Genomic DNA, 24,342 nt, shown 5'->3' on the forward strand with positions numbered 1-24,342 from the left:
ACGTCGGCAAAGGCCTTGAGGAGGAGAGAAGATGGATACGTTCAAGGATCTGGAGAAGGCTGTGTTGGCCAAAGTGTGTAATCATGGCACAAGGAGCCTTAGGAAAGGTGGCAGGGTGGATCCCAGAACCTCATTAAGAATGATGTGTTTTATTATTGGTGCAAGGGAAGCCATCAAAAGCTTTTGACTGTGACTTACATAACCTTCTCCTTACTCATGTATGCTGTAGCTCGACTGTTGCCTAACAGATCTGTCATGCCACGACTCATGTAACGCACCTCAGATACAGCCCTCGAGCTGTGAGTGTGACTAAGGCTGGGGACCAGCAGGCAGGTGGGGCAGTTATTTTGGCTCAGGAAGGCCTTCCAAGGCTTTCAAGGACATTAACAGGTGGCTCGTTAACCCAGCTCCACTGGTTCAGTCCGGTCCTACCGCAATGACCATGGCCAGGCATGTTCTCAGCAGCAGTCAGTTCTCCGCAGCTGGAGGCGAATGGGCTCACCAGCACGTCCCACAGCTCCCTCTTTTCCCCCCTCCCAAACACACACAGAGACACACACACGGCAGGCCAGGGGGCTGCGGGCCGGCAGGAGGGAGTCTACGGCTGTAGTTCTTCACACCTGCTTTCTGCACGATGTCACTGGAGCCCTTCTGTTGAATCCTGCCATACACAGGGAAATGAGGTCCCCGTGCTCCAAGTGTCCTGCCGAGGGTCGGGTGGCTGCAGGTGGTAGAGGTCCTCAGCGTCCAGGCCCAGGCCTAGCAGCCCCAGGCCTCAACCATTTACCGACAAGCGTAAGCAGATGCAAGCCCCACTGGGCCGAGTTTCCAGGACTGGGAGGCTTCACAAGGTGAAGAGACATGGGGAAAAACAGGGCCCTGGATACAAATGCCTCCCATGGCAAACGGGAAGGAAAGGATATGTGACAGGTTGACAATCCCAGCTCCCCACTGGGATTCCCCCCATTCTCCTCTGTCCTCTGGCCCAGACAGGCAAGGGGTTGGGGGAGCAGGTGGAAAGACATTTGTGATCATCATTATGACCTTTTCACTGTGTGGATTTCAAAAGGCCACAGCACTGGAAAGGAAGTTCTTCTACCACTAATACCCTTATTTCTAGGGTCTGGAATAGGAACCTAGCTGTCCCTCTTGTAAGCTCTCTGGAAGAAGAGAATGCAGGAATCATGCGTCACCTTCACAGGCCTGAATAGTTCCCGTGGCATCTAGACTTGTTTATGGAGTTTCTTAGGATTTTATCTAGTCTAAAACTCCTGGGATCATTCCACATACAGCTATGCCTTTTCTGAAACAGATGATTTTAATGATATGAAAATGTATTCTGGCAAAATGTAACATGACATTTAAGTTTTTATTTTGATAAAGTTTCTTTAAAAGAAGAAAAAATTTAATTTAAGTGACAATACAAGACCCAAATTTCTGAGCAGCCTGTGCTTTTATGAAACTGTTCATATGGAAAAGTTACTTCTTCTGAAACTTGTTCTAGAATGGATTTAAGTTCATGTTGCTTAGGGCACCTGGGTGGCTCAGTTGGTTAAGTGTCTGCCTTTGGCTCAGGTCATGATCCCAGGGTCCTGGAATCGAGCCCTGTGTCTGGCTTTCTGCTCAGCAGGAGTCTGTTTCTCCCTCCCCCAGCTCGTACACTCTCGCTCTCTTTCTCCCTCCCTCTCCCTCTCAAATAAATAAATAAAAATCTTTTTTAGAAAAAAAATTCATGACAGTGGCCCCTGGGTGGCTCAGTGGTTTTAAAGCCTCTGACTTCAGCTCAGGTCATGATCTCAGGGTCCTGGGATCGAGCCCTGCATGGGGCTCTCTGCTCGGCAGCAAGTCTGCTTCCTCCTCTCTCTCTCTCTCTCTCTGCCTACTGCCTACTTGTGATCTCTGTCTGTCAAATAAATAAATAAAATCTTAAAAAAAACATGTTCATGACATTTGTTGGGACTGAAGTAGGGAATGTATCACGCTATGCTGTATATGTGATAAATTTACTGGGATTGCACTTGACCTGGATATAGGATGTGGACACTTCAAGGCAGTGTTTCCTCAAATTTTTAGCCATAATTCAATGTAAGATACATGTTTTAGATTTTATCAGTACACTTGCTTACACAACATGTATCTAGATACAGATGTACACACAGATATTTAAGAAACAAATCACTTCCTTTATTATGTGTATAGCGTTTTCATATTTTTATACTAATGTATTATATTCTACACACTTTAAAAAATGGTGGTTGTAACTAGTCTACTAACTCTATGATCCTCTAATAAGCAGTGAACTGTATGTTGAAAAACTCTACTCAGATGTTCACCTGAGAAATTTTACCCCAGGGAAAGGAGAGGACGAAGGAAAGAAACAATTTCTATCTTTGCCTAGGAAGTACAGTATAGTGAACACTGTACTTTTTGTGGGTAAAAATGGGCTGATGAAGGGGATCTGGGTGTCAGCCATAAATCTGATTTGATTAGAGACAGAAAAAAAAAATCAACCTATCAAACAGTATGTCAGTCTTTAAAACTTAAAAACCAGATGGAAAAATCAAACGAAGTTTAGATTCTCCAGAGAATGGAAGCCTTTAAGCTTATGAGCTTATTAAAATTAAGCCCATATTAAAATGGGACCCCAGGTCTCAAACCCCTCATATGACATTGCATAAAATTTTCAGCTGCCTTTAATAGGAAAAATGAACACTACAAAAGTTCCTGAGAAATTGGAGTAGAATTAGCTTGACAGGAGGGAGTGGAGTGTGGGCCCTAGAAAGTGGGATGAGGTGACGCATCAAATTATCAACCCACAGAAAGGGCTGGTTATGTTAGTAGTAAAGAATGGGTTAATTTCCATTTACACTGACATCTGGGAGCTTGGCTTCAGGTAGGGGATCTGTGGCTGCACGCTGGAGGGGCTGAGGAAGTTCAGGGGGTCCCTTTGTGCCTCATATGGGGTAGGGGGAAAATTAGAAGGGGAAGTGGTAAGGAAACAGTACCAGCGTTCTGCTTCAACATCCCGAACTTGGCTAGCAGGGATGCCCTGCCTTTGCTCCCTTTAGCCTGTAGATTTCACTTTTGGAAGGCTGGGGTTGCCCTCTCACTGGTGGGGGTGGCTTCAGGAAGGAAGGCTGCCAGTGAAAGTGACAGTGCTGTGAACTTAGCCTGCTTCTTGGTTGAGGGATTGTAGTGATGGTGGTATAGAATGATCCCTCCCATCTAACTGTGTGAGTAGGTATTAGAGGCTACAGTCTCTCTCTTGTTTGAAGGAATGGAAGACATTCCTTTCACACTTGCTCCTGGTCTAGAGGCTTGCTGAGGTTAAGGGAATCCACTGGCCATCATCTGCTAGCTTACCTGTCCTTTCAGAGAAGGTGAACAGCTTCCACTGCTGATTTGTTATGTAGATATTCCAAAATGCTGAGAATAGCTCAAGATATAATCCAGACAAGCTGATTATGAAACAAGTTCTTGGAGTCTTGTTTGCAGATTTTTAGCAGTGCAGGTTAGCTATTGCATCACGCGGTTTAAGAGTGGGGTGGGAGATTTCAGGCTCTGAGATCCTCATGGGGGCATCGTGTAATTAACTGGGGGAAGCCAGCCCAAGAATCCTGCAACAGAGATGGCTAAAGGTTCAGATAAAAGCGATGTTCTATAGGCTAAGGGAAATCCAGAGTTCCCCTTGTCCCTGTCCCCTCTAAAAGGAAGGCGTTTGGCTACCAAAATAGGCCAAAGGCTAAGGATATTTAATTGGTTACAACTTTCACTGTGAGGACATTTCAGTGAGAAGTGCTTTCCTAGTGACAGCTTCAGACTTTGAGGGCAGAAGTCAATTGTCGTTTGATTTGTTTTTTAATAGATCGGGGGAAGTTGAACGTATTTGTAACTTTTTTCCAGTTCATTGAACCAGAAGAAAGATCTGAAAATAGGGATAATTGACGGAATGGACCCTCAGAGGAGGAAGGAGGGTACAGGATCGTAAGCCTGTGAGCGTCTGTCTTGGAAGGAGGAAGGAGTTCTGCTGAGGTAGGAGGTAAAGGAGAAATAAGAGGTAGCAAAGCAGAATAACGGAGAGTCGAGGGAAGGGAAGAATGAAAGACTACAAGGCTGGGCTGGAGTCCCTGCAGCAGAGGGGCTGAGGTGGGCTCCTGAGACCACCCAGGGGGCAAGGAAGGGGGCTAGAGGTAAGCCAGATAGAATGTGAGCCCTATTTGCCCAGCCCAACCCAAACAGCTCTATTTTTATTCGCTTTATGTTAAGGCTTCTTTTATGATTTGCTGAATCCTTAACAAGGCCATGACAACTGCTGTCCAGAGCAGCAAGCCCAAGAACTATCCCTGGACTGGGCACAGAGCAAGGCAGTGTGGTATGAAGAGATTTGGGCTCTGGGGTCAGACATCCCTGGGATGGAGGGTTCTGCTTCTTCTCATTATGCAAGGGACTTACAGTCTCCACATCTCAGGGGCTTCATCTGTGACCTCAGGGCTCAAGGGGAAAAGCAGGGGGAAAAGTTCTCTAGACTGGAGCAGAAGGCTCCTCTGAGAAAGCGTTTGAGACCTACGAGAAGGTTGGGAATCAATCAAGTCCTCACCTGCACGGTTCTTCCAATGCCATCTGCACTGGCGAGGCTGCCGTGGGAATCGAGCTGGGCGCTGTCGCCGTATCCGTCTTGCCAAGGCATATGGAAGACATCGGTGTCTTTAATTCATGGCTGGCCCCCTGCACAGGAACACAGATGGAATAAATATGCAGGTCCAAGCTGAAACTGGGACAATAATCTAAACCTATTAGAAAAGCGTTTTTTTCTCTTCAGAAAGTGATAAGGAGATTCAGAAGCTATGGTTCAAATAGATATTTTCAAACCAAAATCTTTATAAAGAGTTTTAAAGTTTTAAAATGGGAGGTGTTTTCCTATACCCCAAACCCCTCAAGTGCCATGGTTCAGGACGAATCCCACATCGTCACATGGCATGGGGTTAAAACAGGCTTTATTGTGGAAAGGGGAATCCTACAGAGAGAATCCTACAGATTCTCCATCCTTCCCTGGCCCGCAGAGAGGCCCGCTGGATAGGCAACATTCTAGAGGAGGGACCCTGCCTCTGCCATGGGTCCCCTTTGTGGAGGGTGACCATGAGAAGGCAGACGTTTGATGGAGCAAAGAACAGGTTGTCTGGCACTAGGAAGTCTGAGTTTGGGGTGCTAATTATGTATAGGGAATGTTGGCAGCCTAACACTTGGACTTAGGAGCCCTCGAGAAGTTACAGACCTTCTGCCAGAGGGAAGGAAGACACCGGTCCCTGGGGAAGGGGAGTTTTGGTGAGAGAAAAGGGAGGTAAATCCTGCTTCCCAAGTCCCAGCTGACTTATTTCCCTGTAATCCAGAATGAGCTACTTGTGGGCAGTTTTGGTCACTATATCACAAAGCCCCAATGCAGTATAATACAGTGCCTAGGAATATGTTATAAAGTCTAATTTTTTTGGCCGATGGCAAAACTGAGACTACCTCTGTCACCTGTATCATTTTGGTTTTAACACCTTGTCCCAATTCAGTTCTCCCACGAGCAACCCATACAGACCCATCTGTGTAGACGTGAACCAGAGCAGCAGTCTGGAAATAAAAGTGAGAACTCTGTTCTTCCTGCCACCTGTACCAGAATCTTTGACAGGGAGTTCCTAACAAGAAAGTAAGTTACTCAAAGCCCCTGGAATAAAGCCACAGCTTCATGCAGTAGGGACAGGACAAATGGTTTCATTCGAAGGTGTGTACCACCTTTGAATAGCAAAGGTGTTTTTGCTGTTCTCAGAAAACTGAGAAGGAAAAGCCCAAATGTGTACCATATTGTTTGACTTTGGTCATGAGCTGTCTCACGGTCCTCTGGCTGGTGTCCGCAGCACGAACGAGTCATAGTTTGAATGTTTGCTGGGCACCGTTCTCCCCTCTGAGTCTCTTCTACTATGTGGTTGATTTCAACAAGGAGAGCTCGTCACCCTGCTTTACCCATCCTGCAAAGCCATAACCGATGGACCCAAACTCTTAGCAACCTGTAGAATTTAGACCTTATTGTCCTTCGCTGGATTTCAGACTCTCTGTCTTTAGTTGTCGTTTAGGGACCGATGTTCTGTCCTAGTGAGTTTGCTCTCCTTATCGCTCTGAACACATTACCCTCAGCTGCTTCTGCGGAGGAAAAAGCATGCAGATAAGTAAGGATAAGAGAAAGTAACATAGAAAGACGAAAGTGGTCCATGATTTCATCACTTACCCACACCCTGTTATTATAAGAAAAATCAATTAGTGCTACTGTAAGTCCACAATCCCTTAACTGCAATTCTGAATTCCAAAAGGCCCTGAAAACCAATTTGGTGCACAAATCTGATTCAATTTCATCCAATGATAAGATTCATAGTCTTTAAAACAATTCCACTTAGTGTGAATAATCATACACTTCACTGCAGAAATATTAACACGTCTAAATAGGGTATGTTGCTCTAGACTCCCCTGGAGATCTTATGTAATATGTGTAATACAGATATGATCTCTTAAAATAAAAAAAAAATTTAGAATTCCAGACTACATCTGGCTTCAAGGTTTCCATAGAAAGGATTATGAACATGTACCTAGAAAAATCGAATTCAAGAAGACATGAGATAGAGAATGAAAGATCCGTTGCCTGCTCATCAGTCCTGCTCCTCTTCCTAAAAGTAACTGCTGACTTCAGTTTCTTATAATTCCTTCTAGAATTTATTTTTATGAATGTTAAAAATATTTCAAAATAATTTTTAAAAGGTATATTATAAACAATTCTTACATAATTTTCTGTATCAACATATATAGGTCTACCTCATTTGTTTTTATATCTTCCCAGTAGTTCATTATATAGATGTATCATAACTTATTTAAGAAGTCCCAATTAAGGCATTCTTTGTATGTGGTGTTTTTTTTTTTTTTAAACTCTTGTATCAAAATCTCCTTGTAATGAATGCCTTTGCATATATGCCTTGGCAAAAAAGTTTTTATGAATATGTTGATTGGTTAAATTCCTAAGTGGCAGTGGACTCAGGGTTTCTTTTTGGGGTGATAAAAATATTCTAAAATTAGATTGTGGTGAGGGTTACACAACTCTGTGATTATACTACGAACCACTGCATTATATGTTTTCAATGGGGGTGAATTTTATGGTATGTGAATTACATCTCAATGAAGCTGTTAACTCTTAGCAGTGAAAGCAGTAGGTCTGAGGATATGTGTAGTAAAATGTCTATAGTTGTTTTTGTAATTGTGCACATTCAGCCATATCCTCACCAGCATGACTCTGCTTTCATGCTTGGGCTTTTATGTTATATGGTAGCTCCTGTTCGCTTATAGGAATGCCCTTGAATCTGAGGTTCTGGAATGGCTTTTCTGAACAGTCCAGTCGTTAAAGGGACCTCACTTTTGACAGATAGTATTTTTTTAAAAAGATTTTATTTATTTATTTGACAGACAGAGATCACAAGTAGGCAGAGAGGCAGGCAGAGAGAGAGGAGGAAGCAGGCTCCCCGCTGAGCAGAGAGCCCGATGTGATGCAGGGCTGGATCCCAGGACCCTGGGATCATGACCTGAGCTGAAAGCAGAGGCTTTAACCCACTGAGCCACCCAGACGCCCTGACAGATAGCATTTTAAGTCTGCTCTATTCTAGTGGGCCCAGACTTCACCGGTGGGTATGACCTAGGTCAAAGGCCTTCCCTTAGGGTTTTTCATGGATGGAAAGGTGTCACTCCACCAATGAGAGGAAGCTGGTGTGTGGGCACATTTCCTATCTAGAGGAGTTCTGCCTTTGGTCGTGAGGGTATATGGCCCTACCCTTCAGCAGCCACCTGCCCCATCACTGCAATAATTCCCTTTGTGTTAATCTCATCAATTTGGGTAAGATTTATACTTCCTTTATATGTCCACACTATCGAACACACTTTATAACCAAAAAATGCTTTCCACATGTATTATCTCATTTAATTCACCTGACAATGCACTGAGGTTGACTACTGTATTCCCATTTTGCAGATGAGGAAACAGAGGAGAGCTGGAGAACTGCCAGGGTCACACAGCCATTAAGCACACAGAACCAGGGCGCAAACTCAGACCTCCCAGGAGCAGATCCCCCGACTGCAACCCCATTGTCGTCATTACGTCATCTGTCTCACTGCACGTGCCGGGTAAAGGTGTGCAGAGTTGAGTGGCTCTGGGTTTTCTCTTTCTTGACTGAGAGCAGATGACAGGTGACTTGAGAGGGAATGTGTATAACGTGGTTTCCAAGGGAGGCACAGAGCCTTTGTCACCCCAACCTCATTACAGTTCCCTTTCAGCTACTGTTTTTCCACTCAGCTTGATACTAGGCTTGTTTCAATTTACTCAATCACGAGGTAAAGACGAATGGTAGGAAGTAGCAGATGAGGGAATATTCTTACATAAAGACATTAAGATATTGCATGCCACAACTCCATTTATGTAGGAGAATGTTTGCTCATGATTTTGTAAATATGGAGAAAGAAATGGAAGGATGCTAACAAACTATTAATACTGGTTACTTGCAGGAGTGTGTGCGTGGAGGGGGGAGGCCATATTCTCTCACCCCACTAAAACAAAGCACAACAGAAAAGGCAAACCCTTTTAAAATGAGCCCACAACAACATATAGCAGGTAAAAAGTAAACCCTAGTGTGGAAAGTTATGCAAACATGTACATATGCATTGAGCAGTATAGAAAAGGATATTAACATATCGGTGAACATGTTTTATAGTCACAATAAGCATATTATTTATATAATTACAAAAAGGATATTATTTATTTAAAAAGCAGTAAGGCTATTTTCATTCAGAAAAAAACATTGGCCACTAAAATTTAAATTTTAACAACTTGTCCTTGAAAGAAGGTATACTAAGCAGCTTCTATGTCTCCATGTTATAAAGCATGTGTTCGATGGCGCTCTGAATGCTGTCAGAGGTTCCTAAACTGGGGAAACATGGAGATTTAGGCACCACTCTAGAAATCTCTCATTAAAATACAGATTTTACCAAGTGGGTACAATTCATTAATCTTTAATCCCAAGTTAACGTCTCTCCAGAGCAGAAGGGAAAATGTCTTGAGCAAGTAGAGCCTTGTTGGGTAAAAAGTTCTGGGATACAGGAATGACTGAAGGGCAGATGACAGGCAACTTTGGACACATTAATAAATATACATTTACATTAATTTGAGGGAAAAAAGCTAGGCTGGTTATTGTCTTCCCTGAACTTAATGGTTGGTTACAATCACAATTCTGGGTGTGGTTAATTAAGCTTTTCAAAGAAATTTCTGTTTAAAGTAAGGATTATGTTTTCAAATCATCTAGAGGTAAATGAGATTGTTGAAGAAGACACATTAATCTGTTTGGGGCAATTTAAAATATTGGAGTTGCTCCATTTCCCAGGGCCACCCATGGGAAGGTGATTGCTAAAAGCAAGAGAAGCATCTTATAGACTTTTATCTTTTTGGCACAGAGTCCCTGAATAGTCCATGTAGCAGTGTTTATATATTTTTTACTTTTTTCCTGATAATCTAGTGCAATCCCACGAAACTCAGTTAAAAAAATTGTTCTAAAATCCCAGTCATTAATATTGCTTTTCAGGAATCAGCATTTGCTAGATTTCCATGGATGGCACAAATCGCTACCAGAATTGTTGGTATCTTCTCCGTAGTTTTCCAGTGATTCCACTGTGTCTTTGTCGGAAAGACCACAACATGGATCTTATTTTTCTAGAACTAGTAAAGCAATTTCAAAGACATTAGAAAGGAAGACCCGATGCCCCCCAAAGTCACCCACCCATCAACCATCCATCCACCCACCCACCCGCCTACCCATCTAGACATTTATGCTTTGTGCTAGGCAGAGGATTAACGAGATGATTAAAGCAAGGGCTTATCTTATAGCCTATAATGAGAAGCCCTAAAGAGAAATCAACAATTTCACCAACATGTGGCTCCAATCAGTTAAAAGCCAAGTGTAGGTGGTGCAGGGCCAGTACTGCAGGTTTTATAAGCCTTCCAGGAAGTCATACTTAAGGGTTACACAACAGCTGTTCAGTGGGATTGCGACTTAAGGTAGTCTTCAAATGATCTGTGCGTTAGAACTTCGGTGTTTTTTGTATCAGTTTTCCTTACAAACCTTCTTTGTTGTCAATTATTGATCATTAATCATAGCATGTGGCTGTTATAGCAATGGAAACAATCTGCTAGACCGGCACCAAAACTTTGGGAGTTGACAATTTTCTAAAAAGTAGTATCAATAGATCTTTTATTATAGGCTCTTAGAAAATTGTTTTCAGACTTAGAAGCATTTCTGAAAATCACCTGATAATAAAATGTCTTTGGATACCTAACTGAGCATTTTACAGGGATAATGACAATTCCTCTCTTCTTCATTAACTCTGCTGGTAAAATTCCTCTATAGCTTTTTTCCTGCTAGAGCATGAAGTTTTCATAATTTCTGCCAGCATCCTATCGGATTCCATGGATTAAATTCTTTTTTTTTTTTTTTTTTTTTTTTTTAAGATTTTTTTTTTTATTTATTTATTTGACAGAGAGAAATCACAAGTAGATGGAGAGGCAGGCAGAGAGAGAGAGAGGGAAGCAGGCTCCCTGCTGAGCAGAGAGCCCGATGCGGGACTCGATCCCAGGACCCTGAGATCATGACCTGAGCCGAAGGCAGCGGCTTAACCCACTGAGCCACCCAGGCGCCCCACCATGGATTAAATTCTTGCTTGCAAGTTGTCCTACCAATTGTTCCCTACACGTTTAACTCCCTAATATGGAGGGGACGATCCCAAGCTTCACGAGACCCACAGACAGTGTATGCATGATAGAGGTTAGCCTATAGAAGACTATGGAACCAACATGAAAGAACATACTGAAGAAACATAAAGTTTTTAAGATGCAACAGTTTTGAGAACTGAAAAGATTGTGCTTCTGTCTGTTGGAAGACATTTTCTGATGACTAGTTACAGTCTGCTATTTTCTCTAGTGGCAGGCAGCATCTGGCTGCCATGGCTGTCATCCAAGTCTCTGTTACAAATACTCCTCCCCCAGGAGGCTCTATCGGACAGCAAATTGGCTTTGCACGCTCGGCCTTGACCTCACAGGTTAAGAACCTTATAAGCATTTTGCTTGAGTCAAGTACATTCTATTACCTGGAAAGTGTTCCAAGTACAAAAGGAATCAAAGTGATGAAATCTGGATTGATGCCACCATAAACAGGCAATAATCAAATTCCCTGTTCAGGCCAGAGGAATGTCAGCTCTTCTGAAATGTATTTTTCAACTTGATTCTCAGAAGCAACCAGAGAGAAATACTTCACAGGGTCCCTAGCAACCTACCTCAGTGACCAGCTACTTAATTTTAAATTATAAGCATTATATGTGTGTGTGTGTGTATACATATACATATATATCCATGAGTGTATATATATATATGCTCATACTTACATGAATAGATAAAAGATATTTCTTCAATTTAATGTATATTCTGTATTTGGCAGAAATGGAAACAATGTTTGCTTGTTTTGTTTTTTAAATTTATTTATTTAACAGACAGAGATCACAAGTAGGCAGAGAGGCAGGCAAAGGGAGAGGGGGAAGCAGGCTCCCTGCCCAGCAGAGAGCCGACATGGGGCTCGATCCCAGGACCCTGGGATCATGACCCTATTGGAAGGCAGAGGCTCAACCCACTGAGCCACCCATGAGCCCCAACAATGTTTGTTATTTTTAAATTTTTCTGACATCTCAAAATGTCGTGAGTGTTATGGATACTCAGAGTTTTTTCCTTTAGGCTAGTGCCTTCCTTAGTATTTCCTGAGATCTTCTCAGGAAGTGTATTTTGGGGGGAAATTGGAGGCATTCATCAAAGGGACACACCATGACCAGACCGTAGCAAAAGGGGAATGAGCTTTGGGAATTCTCATCAACAAAGCACCTCAAAACAGCAGAGGGGCCCTGCTGGTCCCTGCTGCCTCAAAGAGAGAGGGCAGGGGAGACCTGGAACCTAGCTGAGTCACCTTTATCTCCAGGCTATATTCCACTCAAAGTGGGTATGGGTACACACACATCTTCTGAGCTACATTCTAAAAAGCTTACTTTTAAAGATTGATTGATTGATTGATTTTTGAGAGAGAGAGAGTGAGAGCATGCAAGGGGGCTGAGGGTGAGGGAGAGAAAATCCCAAGCAGATCTTGTGGAGCCCGATGTGGGGCTCCATCTCACAACACTGAGATCATGACCTAAGCTGAAACCAAGAGTCAGACACTTAGCCAACTGGCCACCCAAGTGCCCCAAGCTTACCTTTAACCTACCACCACAAATAATGGAACCTGAGTCATTTTTGTAAGCCACTTACCAGTTCTGTATCACCTGGTACACGGCCTCCATTGATGTGGTGTTCAGTGCCGCCATGTTTTCCCACCATTGGTTCAAGAAGCGGATCTGTGAGAGGTAAGCAACATTAGATTCTGTGAGCAGCTGAGGCCCAAGGAATCCTGGGCATTTGCAGAGTGCGAGTGGTCTCCTTTCTTCCAGGCAAGAGTATCCTGGGGAGTCAGACTGCCTGGGTTCAAACTCTGCTTCTACCATTTATTAGCTGGGTGACCTTGCAAGTTCACTCAACCTTTCTCCGTTTCATCACCACAGGCAACAATGGGGACAAAACTGTTACTAACCCAGTGGTTCTCAAAACTTCACATGCATCCAAATTACATGGAGGGCTTGTTAAAACAAACAGTTGGTCCTGGCTCAGTTTCTCAGTCAGTGCAAATGTACATTTCTAACAAATTCCCACATGATGCTGTTGCTGCTGGTCCAGAGACTACACTTGGAGGACCAATAACCTAACATGGAAGATTGTTGCTACATCAGAATTCCCATAAGGCCACATGTCATAAGCAATTAAATGTTAGCTATTTAATATTGTTCAATGAACGTTACCTATTTATTGCTGTTATACCTGTTGTCGTGGTTACCAGTGAGAAAGCATAGTAGTAGAGGGGACCTTCATCCCTTCCCACTAATGGGTACCAAGTATTTCCTGACTGGGAGGCCTGATTGATCCCTGCAGTGCACAAGTTTTCTCAGCTTCCTGGACTCAGGGTATCAAGGCCTGGACTCCGCTCTGGCTTAGAATTGTGAAGTTCTTGTGTAGCTCTCTATGTGTGCACGTCCTGTCTCTCCAGCTGGACAGGTACTTTTTGTTGGAATTCTTTCTGTCTTTATAACTCTTAACATAACATCTGTGTATGGTAGGGGCCCAGGAAATCCCAGTCTTTGGATTTGTAAGGAACTCTAGAGGTCACCTCCAAACTCTACCAGTGCAGGGCTTCCTTCTGGAGTCTGTATGTGGGTCCTCAGCAACCCTAAAAATTCAGAATCAGGAGGTGGGCTCAGAGGTCTGGTCAGCATCTCCATGGTTTTGACACAGGAGTTCTCTGATCATCTCCACAGAAATCGCTTCTTGTTTGGTGTGTTGCAAACTGCCTAACATGACTCAATAATGAGTCATGAAATCAATTCATTCAGATGGGACCAGCATAATTAAAATAAATAGAACAGAAGAGGAAGAACAGGAAATATCAGGCTGTATCACAATGTTAAGTGTCCTGGCTGATTTAGTTTCTGTGTATGTGTGTGTGTGTGTGTGTGTGTGTGTGTGTGTGTGTGTATTGGGTCCCATAATAAATTGACTTTATGGTCATGGTAAAACAGTTTGAAACCTGGCCTAGAGCATCCCTTCCTGTTGGTGATGTTGGAACAGAATCAGGGAGGCAGCTGTTCTAATGTTGGCCAGCTTTCATACAGTAGGGAATTCTGCCTCTTGTATCCAATTTTCCCTGGTTGCATCTTCCATCAGACCCCCGAATGGCTCTACTCCTTCTTCCCACAGCTCTTCAGAACTTTGAGCAGGGCCAGCACCCTGGATGGGCTGCACTGGGGTTATAATCCCAGCTGCCATAATCAGCTGGAAGTGGGTTTGCAGAGGGTCAGTGTGGGGAGCTCTGATGTGTGACAGTAGCTGCCAGAGGATTGGGGCACAGCAGGGGAGGAAATCCAAAGCCCCAGCTTGGAGACTGAAGGTGGGGGGCGGTGTGGGGGCAGGGATTCTGTCCTGGCCAACCAGTAGCCGTGTTTTTGTTTCCTTTTGTTTCCAGCATTCCCAGGTGCAGCCCTTCTTCCCTAGGAGACTTCCCGTATCCTGACTCACCCACACTTGTACCTCAGCTCTTTTGTTCTTCAGACTGAGGATTTTGAGTTTCTTCCATTATTTTTAATGATGTTAATCTCAATCACTGTTCGGTTGACTTGAAACTCTTAAGCCCTATTAAAGGATCCTCAACTACTTACCTGTCTGTGGATAGAATTCACTCTAAGGAAGGCAGGGCATGTATGACTTCTTCCTCTCTGACTCCCTGACTGCTTTATAGTGTGCTCCAACACGCTGGGTCTCAGCACATACTCAGTGAGCCTCTTTTATGTGTATTTTATGTGCCAGATACTAGGCAAACAGAAGTGCAAAGACAGGGGCCGTCTTCCCACAAGAAGCCAATGGTTCGGCAGGGAGACTGGGATTGGGAAGTTTCCATGCTTGAAGTCTGTACTGAGGACGGGGAAGGAGAGACAGAATCTGGTATGTGGGAAATACCCACTAATTCTCACGCCGAGTGAATAATTCAGTAAGGTAATCCAGGCTCCCTCAGGGAGATTTCCTAGGGAAGGTGATACCTGAGTAGGGATTGCTTCTAATCCGTGGTGGCATGGGAAAACACCCACGCTTCTAAATTAGGCTTGATAAAGCTCTGAGTGAGGACCCAAGAGCCTCCTTTGTGACATGAAATCTTCTGGGGTTTAGTGCTGTAGCTTTGCAATGGTTATTTTAGATTCTTAGTGGTATTTTCTGCTTCCTGCTAGATTCAAAGCTCTAGACCACAGTGCTTAAATTGCCTAAAGAATATTCTTTAGGGAAGTGGGAACATTTGTATAACTAGGTTACAAACACATTGGATAAATCAGGCTTAGATAAATTTCAACCCAAATCCTAGCATATCTGTATTCTTGAGGGCCCCAGAAACTAGAGATCTGTACCTGCCATAGCTTCTGCTCACACCTTTATCTTCCTTTAGCTTTTCTCTCATCCCCTGCATTAATGTTCCCTTTTATGTGCAGTGACTCAACTGCCATAGGGGATAGCAGCAGTGAGGCTTGATAAAAAGATGCAGGAATCACATTGTCTGGGGATCCTGGTGAGCTTTAGGTTATGTGGAACTTTAGGTTAGTGAATCCCTGAATTTGTATTAAATGTAATGACTTTCCACTCACCTGAACATATACCAAGTAGTAGATGGTGTCCTTTAGGTATTAACATTCCATCCTCATGCTCTAGAATAAAATGGATAGGTCCTAGAGAGGAAAACAATAAAATCACAATGTCATAGGATTTGAGATAGCGAGTTCAGCTTTGTGGAATGTTCCAGAAATGATTGATATTCTCTTGAATATACAAGTTAAGAGACAAAGAGCAGAATTACTCTCTGGAAAGAGTAGGAAGCTATGAGTTTCTTGCTTTTTACGATAAATGAGGCAGCTGGAAAGCTATCTGGGTGCTAAAGTAGTTCTTTTTCTACAAGATGGGATCAGGAGGGAGACAAACCATAAGAGACTCATAATCTCACAAAACAAACTGAGGGTTGCCGGGAGTGGGGGGAAGGGTGTCGGGAGAGGATGGTTGGGTTACGGACATTGGGGAAGGTATGTGCTATGGTGAGTGCTGTGATATGTTAATAAAAGATAAAAAAATTAAACAACAACAACAAAACAATAAAGTACTTAAGGATAAATTTTTTAAAAAGTTCTTTTTCTGTTGCTCTTAGGAGTAATGATAGACCACTTTTTGTGGTTATTTTGCACATAATTCTCAGTTTTTAAGATTGGTCATCAACAGCTATTCATTGGATTCTCTCCGAATAGGTTACTTTTTTTTTTTTTCTTAATTCCTTTCTGATGTCTTTTGGCCAGATTCTTCATTTTACATTAAGGACATCAATGATTACCTGCTTTGCAAAATTTAGTTCTTAGTCCAATTTCTCACATTCTTCATCCAAACACTGATCCATCTTCAAATTCTACCATTCATTTCTTCTCTCACAGTATTTCCAGGATCCAAGTCTTCTCTTTCAATAGCCATCCTCTTGCCTGAGACTTAATTTCCTAGCAGCTCTTCAAATTCCAGAGTCTTCCCTGACCATTTCCATCTTCAATCCACCCCATACGAGTAACAGAGGCTGCCCTCTAAGGAAACATTACTCTGGTTATGACTCCCATAACAGAAACCTAGCCGTTTCCCGCTAGTTTCCTAGCGGTATACTGAACCCCACTCTTTTCTTCTTTCAATATTTCACTTAGTATTACCTTCTATATGAAGCTTTTAAGCTCCTAATTTTGGCTGAACTACTAAAATAGAACATACGCCTCATGCTTTTTTTATGTTCTTTTCTGGGAAATAGCTGAGCAGCAGCCCTTGTGATGCCAAGATAAACCTGGCTGTGGGATGGACCCAGGGAGGGCAGGAAGCAGGTGACCACACGGAGCAGGTGGCCAGACAGAAGCTGGAAATGGCCTCGCTGCTGCAGGTGAGAAGCGGTGACGAAAACTCTACAGCAGCAGGATGGGAGGAGCTTTAAATAAAGGAGCCTCCTTTTCTTTTTATGATGTCTATGTTTCTGCTTAGCACATGATCTGTGTTTAATCCAGACATCAATCAGGAAATGACTCCTGCCACTTCGTTGGTCCACCGGTGTAGAAATGCTCTGCTGGGTGACACTTGGACTGGGGAGGTAGGAAGACCTGGAGGTTCCCCTGGGTTAGAGGCCACAGGACAGACAGGAGGCTCTTTGCAATGAGCGATGGTGGGAGCAGCCCCTAGAGAAACACAATGGTAAATGGATTGGGTGTCTGGAGGAACTGAGAATCATCTGGGGAGTGCAAGAGAGCCATGAATCAGACATTCACAGGGCTGTGGGAGATAATAAAGACACGAGAGACTTAGACATGGTATAGAATCGGGGCAGAGAAAGAAGATGAGGACAGTCTTTAGCTACAATGGGCTGAAGACTCACCAATTCTTAGATGAGGAACTAATTGGAAATTAATATCAAAGCACCACTGCACATAATTTTTACTTTATTCTCCATAATGACATCTTTTTTTAAAAAAGATTTTATTGGGGCACCTGGGTGGCTTAGTGGGTTAAAGCCTCTGCCTTCGGCTCAGGTCATGATCCCGGGGTCCTGGGATCAAGCCTCACATCGGGTTCTCTGCTCAGTGGGGAGCCTGCTTCCCCCGCTCTCTCTGCCTGCCTCTATGCCTGCTTGTGATCTCTGTCTGTCCAATAAATAAATAAAATCTTAAAAAAAAAAAGGTTGTATTTATTTATTGGCCAGAGAGAGAGCATGAGCAGGCAGAGCAGTAAGCAGAGGTAGGGGGAGAAGCAGGCTCCCCATCAAGCAAGGAACCTGATGTGGGACTCGGTCCCAGGACTCTGGGATCATGACCAAGCGAAGGCAGCCACTTAACCAAAAGAGCCACCCAGCATCCCTTTTCTCTATAATGACATCTAAGTTACATAAAATTTTAAATAATTTCTAAAGGTTCAGAGATGCATAAATAATTCTTGATACCTTTCTGGGAAAAAAGTGTCCCTCCATAGGCTGTTATGAATAGATACCTGGATTGAATGGCATTCCAAGAATCTTGTGCTTGGAGTTTGCAAACTTGGTTAAGCAGGTCCCACTAGAACACTGCATTAAGAAAAAAGTTATCTGACTGATAAAATCCTATTCCCAGAGATTTTAATCTAATTGGTTTTGGGAAGGAGAGATAATTATCAGCATTCAAAAATCTCTCTAGGTGATAGTAATGTGTATCAGGGATTAAGACCACTGCTCAGAAGAATGGTGTTTGCTGGGTCATTTCACACCTGAGGATGGTGTGAGTCCCAGGAATACCCCCAGGAATGCTGCAAAAACTGTGGCTGGGGTTAAGAGGAATAGAGATAAGGATAAAGACTGCAAATCCCAGCTTGAAGCCCACACCCAAGAGGCCACACTTAGATAATTGGGGCAGGTTGGTTGGTAGGAGATGAGATGTCACACTTGCAGGTGTACAAGGGCACAGGTGGGAACAAACTACTAATTATATTTGTGAAGACTCTGTGGGTCCCCTGAAGAAATCCTCATAAAATCTGAAATTAAGATACTTGGCTTAACTGAAGCATTATATACAGCTGTTAATATTCATTTTTATTTTATTTTATCCCATTTTTAAGTATGAGATGTCACACTTGCAGGTGTACAAGGGCACAGGTGGGAACAAACTACTAATTATATTTGTGAAGACTCTGTGGGTCCCCTGAAGAAATCCTCATAAAATCTGAAATTAAGATACTTGGCTTAACTGAAGCATTATATACAGCTGTTAATATTCATTTTTATTTTATTTTATCCCATTTTTAAGTATGCTCCACACTCTGCATGGAGCCCAATGTGGGGCTTGAACTCAGAACCCTGAGATCAAGAGTCAGACACTCAACTAACTGAGCCACCCAGGTGCCCACAACTGTTAATATGTATGAGGAGTTCTTTATAATAAAGATTTAAGTAAATGGCAGTGGAGAAAATACTCTAAAACTGCATGTATAAGCAGAAACAAATGAACCTAGCCATATATAAAATTGATATTACCAAAAAACATTAATCCAAGTAGACTTTGAACTTGATGTTTGGGTCATGCACTCACTGGGAAACACTGTTAGAATAAAAAGAAAGCTTGACTGTGTTTAGTAAGTTTGGGTATGGCAGTGTTGAGTGTAGTGATTCTGAAACCATTTTTAGGGGATTGCGTGATTGAGCAAATGAATAAATGCATGTATATTTTTGGGAACTAGGGTTTTCACTGTTGGGCAAAGGGAGATGAAGATATGGAATGGGGGAAGGTGAACCCTGTGGTATCAGATTGGAACTAGAAGTATCAGCATGGCCTCATTTCTTAAAAAAATAAATAAATAAATAAATAAAATAAAAAATTTCCTAGCTCTGTCTACTAAAAAAGCCTACGAGCAAAGATAGCCCAGTAGCATCAGATCTGGTTTCTAAACACCATTTTCCACTGAATGTAACCAAAGGCCAGTTCCAGGTGTGGGACCGGAAAAGAACAAACAAAGCCTGCAACAACTCATTGGGCCAGAAACTGCTCAAAAGCTGAAGAATTTATTTCAAAATGATGAAGTTTTAGAATATACGTGAGGTTCAGTGCAGTGAAGTCTGGAGCCGATGACCAAGAAAGAATTCTTGAGACGTCTTTGGTGCAAAATGGTGGTTTTGTGAAAGCCCGGGGACAGAGAGCTGCTCCACTGTGGTGTTGAGGAGTGGCTGATTATACACTCAGGAGTAGGGAGATGAGGACAAAGGGAGTGTCCAGAAGGACTGTGATATGCTAAAGTCTTTAGGATACTGGGGGCCTGGGTATTGTCAAGCCAAGGCTCTTTCCATCTAATGAGGCACTAACGTGAAGATAATCGGGAGTTTCCTGGAGGAATGTGACATCCTCTATCACCCATTCTTGTTGATGGCTGCAGGTTCAAAGGAAATTCCATTTTACTTACATTTCCTTCTGCTTCAGCCTCCCTCAATTTCATGGAGGAGAGGGTGATGTTAGGGCTCCAGGAAACTGAGTTATGGGGTTCTGGAAGTTAGGCTATTGATAAGAAAACTTTTCCCTTGTAAATCACTAAGACGTTTGCAAACTGAGGGAGACTCCTGTCCTGTGGGACTCTGCTCGCTATCAGATAACCATTTGATTTGTTTTTCCTTTAAAAAAATTTATTTATTTATTTATTTGACACAGAGAGTGAGGGAGGGAAAGGGAGAGACAGAGAGCAAGCACAAGCAGGGGGAATGCCAGGCAGGGGAGAAGCCGGCTCCCCGCTGAACAAGGAGTCTGATGTGGGTTCGATCCCAGGACTCTGGGATCATGACCTGAGCTGAAGGCAGAGGCTTAAAATTCAGGGCAGCCAGGAGTGCCTGGGGAATGTCACACATATCACATGGTGGGGGAGGGGTGTGTGGTGCCAGCTTCTGCTTTGTCCTCTGTTACACTTCTGCTCCCTCATCAAAAAGGCTACAGGAACTAGCTTGGACGGGCTCCTACTGGCCATTTTAGGACAATCTGAGCATCAAAAATAATGGTCAGAATGGATTTTGACACATTAATTAAAGAAAAAAAGAACCTATGAATCCGTATCAATACAAAAAAAATTTGATGTTCTTTATTAAATGCCAAGTAATAAATGTGAAGTGCAGTAGAGAGTTAGAAGAAATTGCCAGGCAAGACTGATCAGTGACAGGAAAACTAACGAGAGCGGGGCGCCGGGGTGTCTCAGTTGGTTGAGACTCTTAATGAGGGAGCAGGAGGCAAGCTGAGGACAAAGCAGAAGGCGACACCCCACAACCCCCTCCCCCATGGGATACCTGTGACACTCCTGGCTGCCCTAAGGCTAAGGAAAGGAAAAGCAGAGTTAACTTACAGAGATCACAATCCTGCACTCACGAGTCTCCTGCAGGTTACAGATTTCTTAGCAATCTGCAAGAACAAAGCACTTCTACCAATAGCCTAGCTTCCAGAAGGAAATATAGGTGCAATGAAATGTCTGTATAACCTGCACCCCATTGGCAGATACTTGAAGCGGGCGGGCAGAGTGTAAAGTTCTGCTAGGAACCTCCCAAGGATCCTGTTACTGCCTCACTAAAGGGAAAAACAACCTTGACTTGACAAGGGCAAGGCCTCCAGTATCCCGTGAGTCTTCTTTAACACATGAAAATCCTTGTGAAACCTCCTTTTTCCTTACCTTACTCCCAGGTACATAACCCAGGTTGGGATCTCAGGGTCCCGAGATGGAGCCCCCACTCAGCAGGGAGTCTGCTTGTCTCCCTTTCCCCCCCACCCCTCCCCTCGCTCCCACTCTCACTCTCTGTCTCTCTGAAATAAATAATTAATTGATTAAATTAAATTAAAATGAATCAAAGACTCCTGGGAACAGATTAGCCATTCAGCCTCAGATAAGCGCTTCCCTGGGAGCTTACTCATCTCAAAGGGAGACCGTCCTCACACACAATGAACCCAGAAGTACCACTTTAACCAGCTCATCCAACTGAAGGTCACGGATAGCGGGCCACACATGTCACATGCCTCTGGGGTGATGCCCTCAAAAGACAGCCCTGCCAAAAATGCTTATCCTGAATCTACTCAAGAGGGAACAACCATCCTACCCAAACTAAGGGATGTTCTGCTGAACAATTCTCCTGGGTCTTCAAAAATATTCATGCCATTATTTAAAAAAAAAAAAAAAGATAAATAAAGAAGTCCAGGAAACCGTTTTAAAGGAGATAAAAGAGACATACAGTGAGTGATCCTGAATTCAGTCCTGGAAAAAACCAAACAAACAAACCTCAAGACATTAACAAGCCAATAGGACAAATCTGAATAAGACTCATATATCACTATTATATCAGAAATATTATTCTAGCAATGTTGAGTTTCCCAAGAATGTTGTGCTGTGATAATGAAGGGGAATACTATAAGAATATGTGTGTGTATATACATATATATTTAACATATTTTATTTCTTTCTTATGTTTTGCTATTTTTCAGTCTTTTATTTTGAAAAATTTCAACCATTCAGAAGAATGAACACTGACAGAAGGGGGTGTGGGGAGACCAGAGAGAGAGGGAGGGGGGCACAAGTGAAGCAAATTATTAACAACTGGTGAATCCAGGGTAAGAGTGTCTATAGCTGTTCATTTTTCTAATGATTGACATTTTTCAAAATGAAAAATTTTAAGAGTAAAACACAACAGAAATACATTGAATAATTAAAAAAAAAACATTTAAGAGGTAATTAGGAGGGTTTTCTGCAGAAATGTAGGAGAGGGAGAGAGTAAAAATGCCACTTGGTTTTCTGCCTTATGTGAGTAGGTAAATGATAAGGTCATTATTTAAGATCAAAAACAGAGTAAGAAATCGGCTTAAGGAAGAAGATGTTTAGTTGAGTTTTGGTCTTATTGATTTTGAAGTGACCATGGCCTAACCAAGTGAAATATCTTGGATACGAAAATGAGATCTTCAAGAAAGGTGAGAGCTGGAGACATGCAGTGAGTAATTTTCAGTATGAAGAGGGTAGAGAAAAGATGAGGGGCAGTGAGAGCACCCATGGGACCTTGCAAAAGAAGGGAAGCAATGGACCATGGAGATCCAATGGAACTCTAACACTTAATGTAGCTCTTACGCTAGTCTTCAAGGAGTCTGGGACCCTCCAGCATCATGTTCACCAATATACAATTCTTTTCCTTTCTGAGCATGTAGCCAACTCCATTTTTCAGCTTCTGCTTCTAAGTGACATTGTATGAGTGAGTTCTGGCCAGCGGAATGGGGACAGGCTCACCGTCATCTTTCATCCGCCTTGACTTGCCATCTGTGCAGCTGGAAGCCCGAGAATCTGAGATGGCCGAGCCACGTAAAGGGAGGTGGATCCCTGAGTCACGCTTCGGGGACACATGCCTAGGACAGCATCCACATTAGACTTTGTCCACTCAAGAAATCAATCTCGGTTGTGCCAATCCGTGAAGATATGGGGACTGTCTGTTGTAGCTGGCAGAGCGACTTACATAGAACATAGGTCCTTTTTATGTGGGAGAAAGGTCCACGCCTTCAGACTCTCAAAGGGATCTGGGCTCCCAGAAGAATAGCAGGAAGAGAGAGATGGAGAAGCCCAGCGGGAAATTAAAGAGCAAAGAGGCATGAGGAGACACTGGAAGGAGCAGTGTCAGAGAAGCCAAGGTAGTAGAGCTGTGAGGACCAAATGGTCTGCGGTGTAGATGGCGTTAGTACAGGGTAAAAAGAGCAGAAGAGTGTCTCTTTGATTGAAGAACTCTCGAGCCCGTGGTGGTCCTGACAGAAGCAGTACATTGAAGCATAAATGGGAAGTAAGGCAGGGTAGGCGATTGATATAAAAGTTTGTCTCAGAGGGAAGGAGACAGAAGCAATAGCTAAAGGTTGAAGCGAGATCAAGAGAGGGTCACTTTTAAGGATGGGACAGGCTTGAGTTTACAGACTGAGCAGAATGAGGCAGTAAAGAGGTGGAAATGAAAGGCATAGAACCTAGAAGGGGTAATTATGGACAGCAAGAGGAACCGAAGGTGCCAGTGTAAGGGTTGGCCCTGAAAAGGAGGGAGGACACCTCACCCTCTGAAACTACACATATGTGCTGGGGTGAGTAGGGGAAATGGGGTGAGGGTGATGATGGAGATGTAGGAGGTAGGCCTCATTTGAGAAGAAGGGGAATAGGGAAACGGATATAATTTGGGGCTGGGCTTTGCCCCTGTCCTGATGGTCACTGTCTAACTGAACGTTATCTCTTATACCTGGGTTCTACAGCTATAAAGCAAGAACATGACAACACTCATTTAGAAATGCACCATCTATGGCCCCAAAACCATGACTGAAAAGGAAACCCACCTATGAAAATGCGGCCTCCTGGCTTGCCACGTGTATGTCCATTTCTCTGTCCTCTGAACCGCATTCACTTTGAGTTTCCTCATAAAACACACTTGCCCTCCAAAGTGCACGTCCCCAACACAGCAAGCAGGCAAGACTCTTGTTTTTAGAGATACTTAATTTAAATATATTCAAAACAGAACGCAGTGCATTTAACTAAACATTCATATTATTTTCTTCGCGGTCACGGGGATAACATTTGGTTTCTTGCGTTGATTCCAAAGAATCACTATAATTTGGCTTAAGTTTTCACAGGCAGCTGTTTCTACACATGAGGTACACACGAGATCCCTGAGGAGTTGTGTGCGATTCAAATGTCTCCCCCACCTACCCATGGTGGTGGGTTGCCAAGATCTACAACCAATTATTACTGGTTTGAGCCACAACTCTGCTGTCACATAAGAATAAAGAACAAGACGGTCCTTCGTAAGAGTGAATCCATTTCTATGATGAAACTGCCTAGGGGCAGAGATGACTTCCGGTGGCCCAGGAAGACTGGTCCTTCAGCAGTGATACCCAGCAGTCACACACTGTTCGCTTCCCTGGAAAGATTAAACCCTCAACCACAATTCAGCACCCTGAAAACCCCCAGGGAACTTAGCTATGAAGAATACATGGTTCCATGTGAGGAGAAGTGGGGGTGGGGTAGGGAAGGAGTGGAGGATGAAATCTGTTTTAAAAAACCAA

The sequence above is a fragment of the Mustela nivalis genome (assembly GCF_964662115.1).
Source record: "Mustela nivalis genome assembly, chromosome: 11".
Lineage (NCBI taxonomy): Eukaryota > Metazoa > Chordata > Mammalia > Carnivora > Mustelidae > Mustela > Mustela nivalis.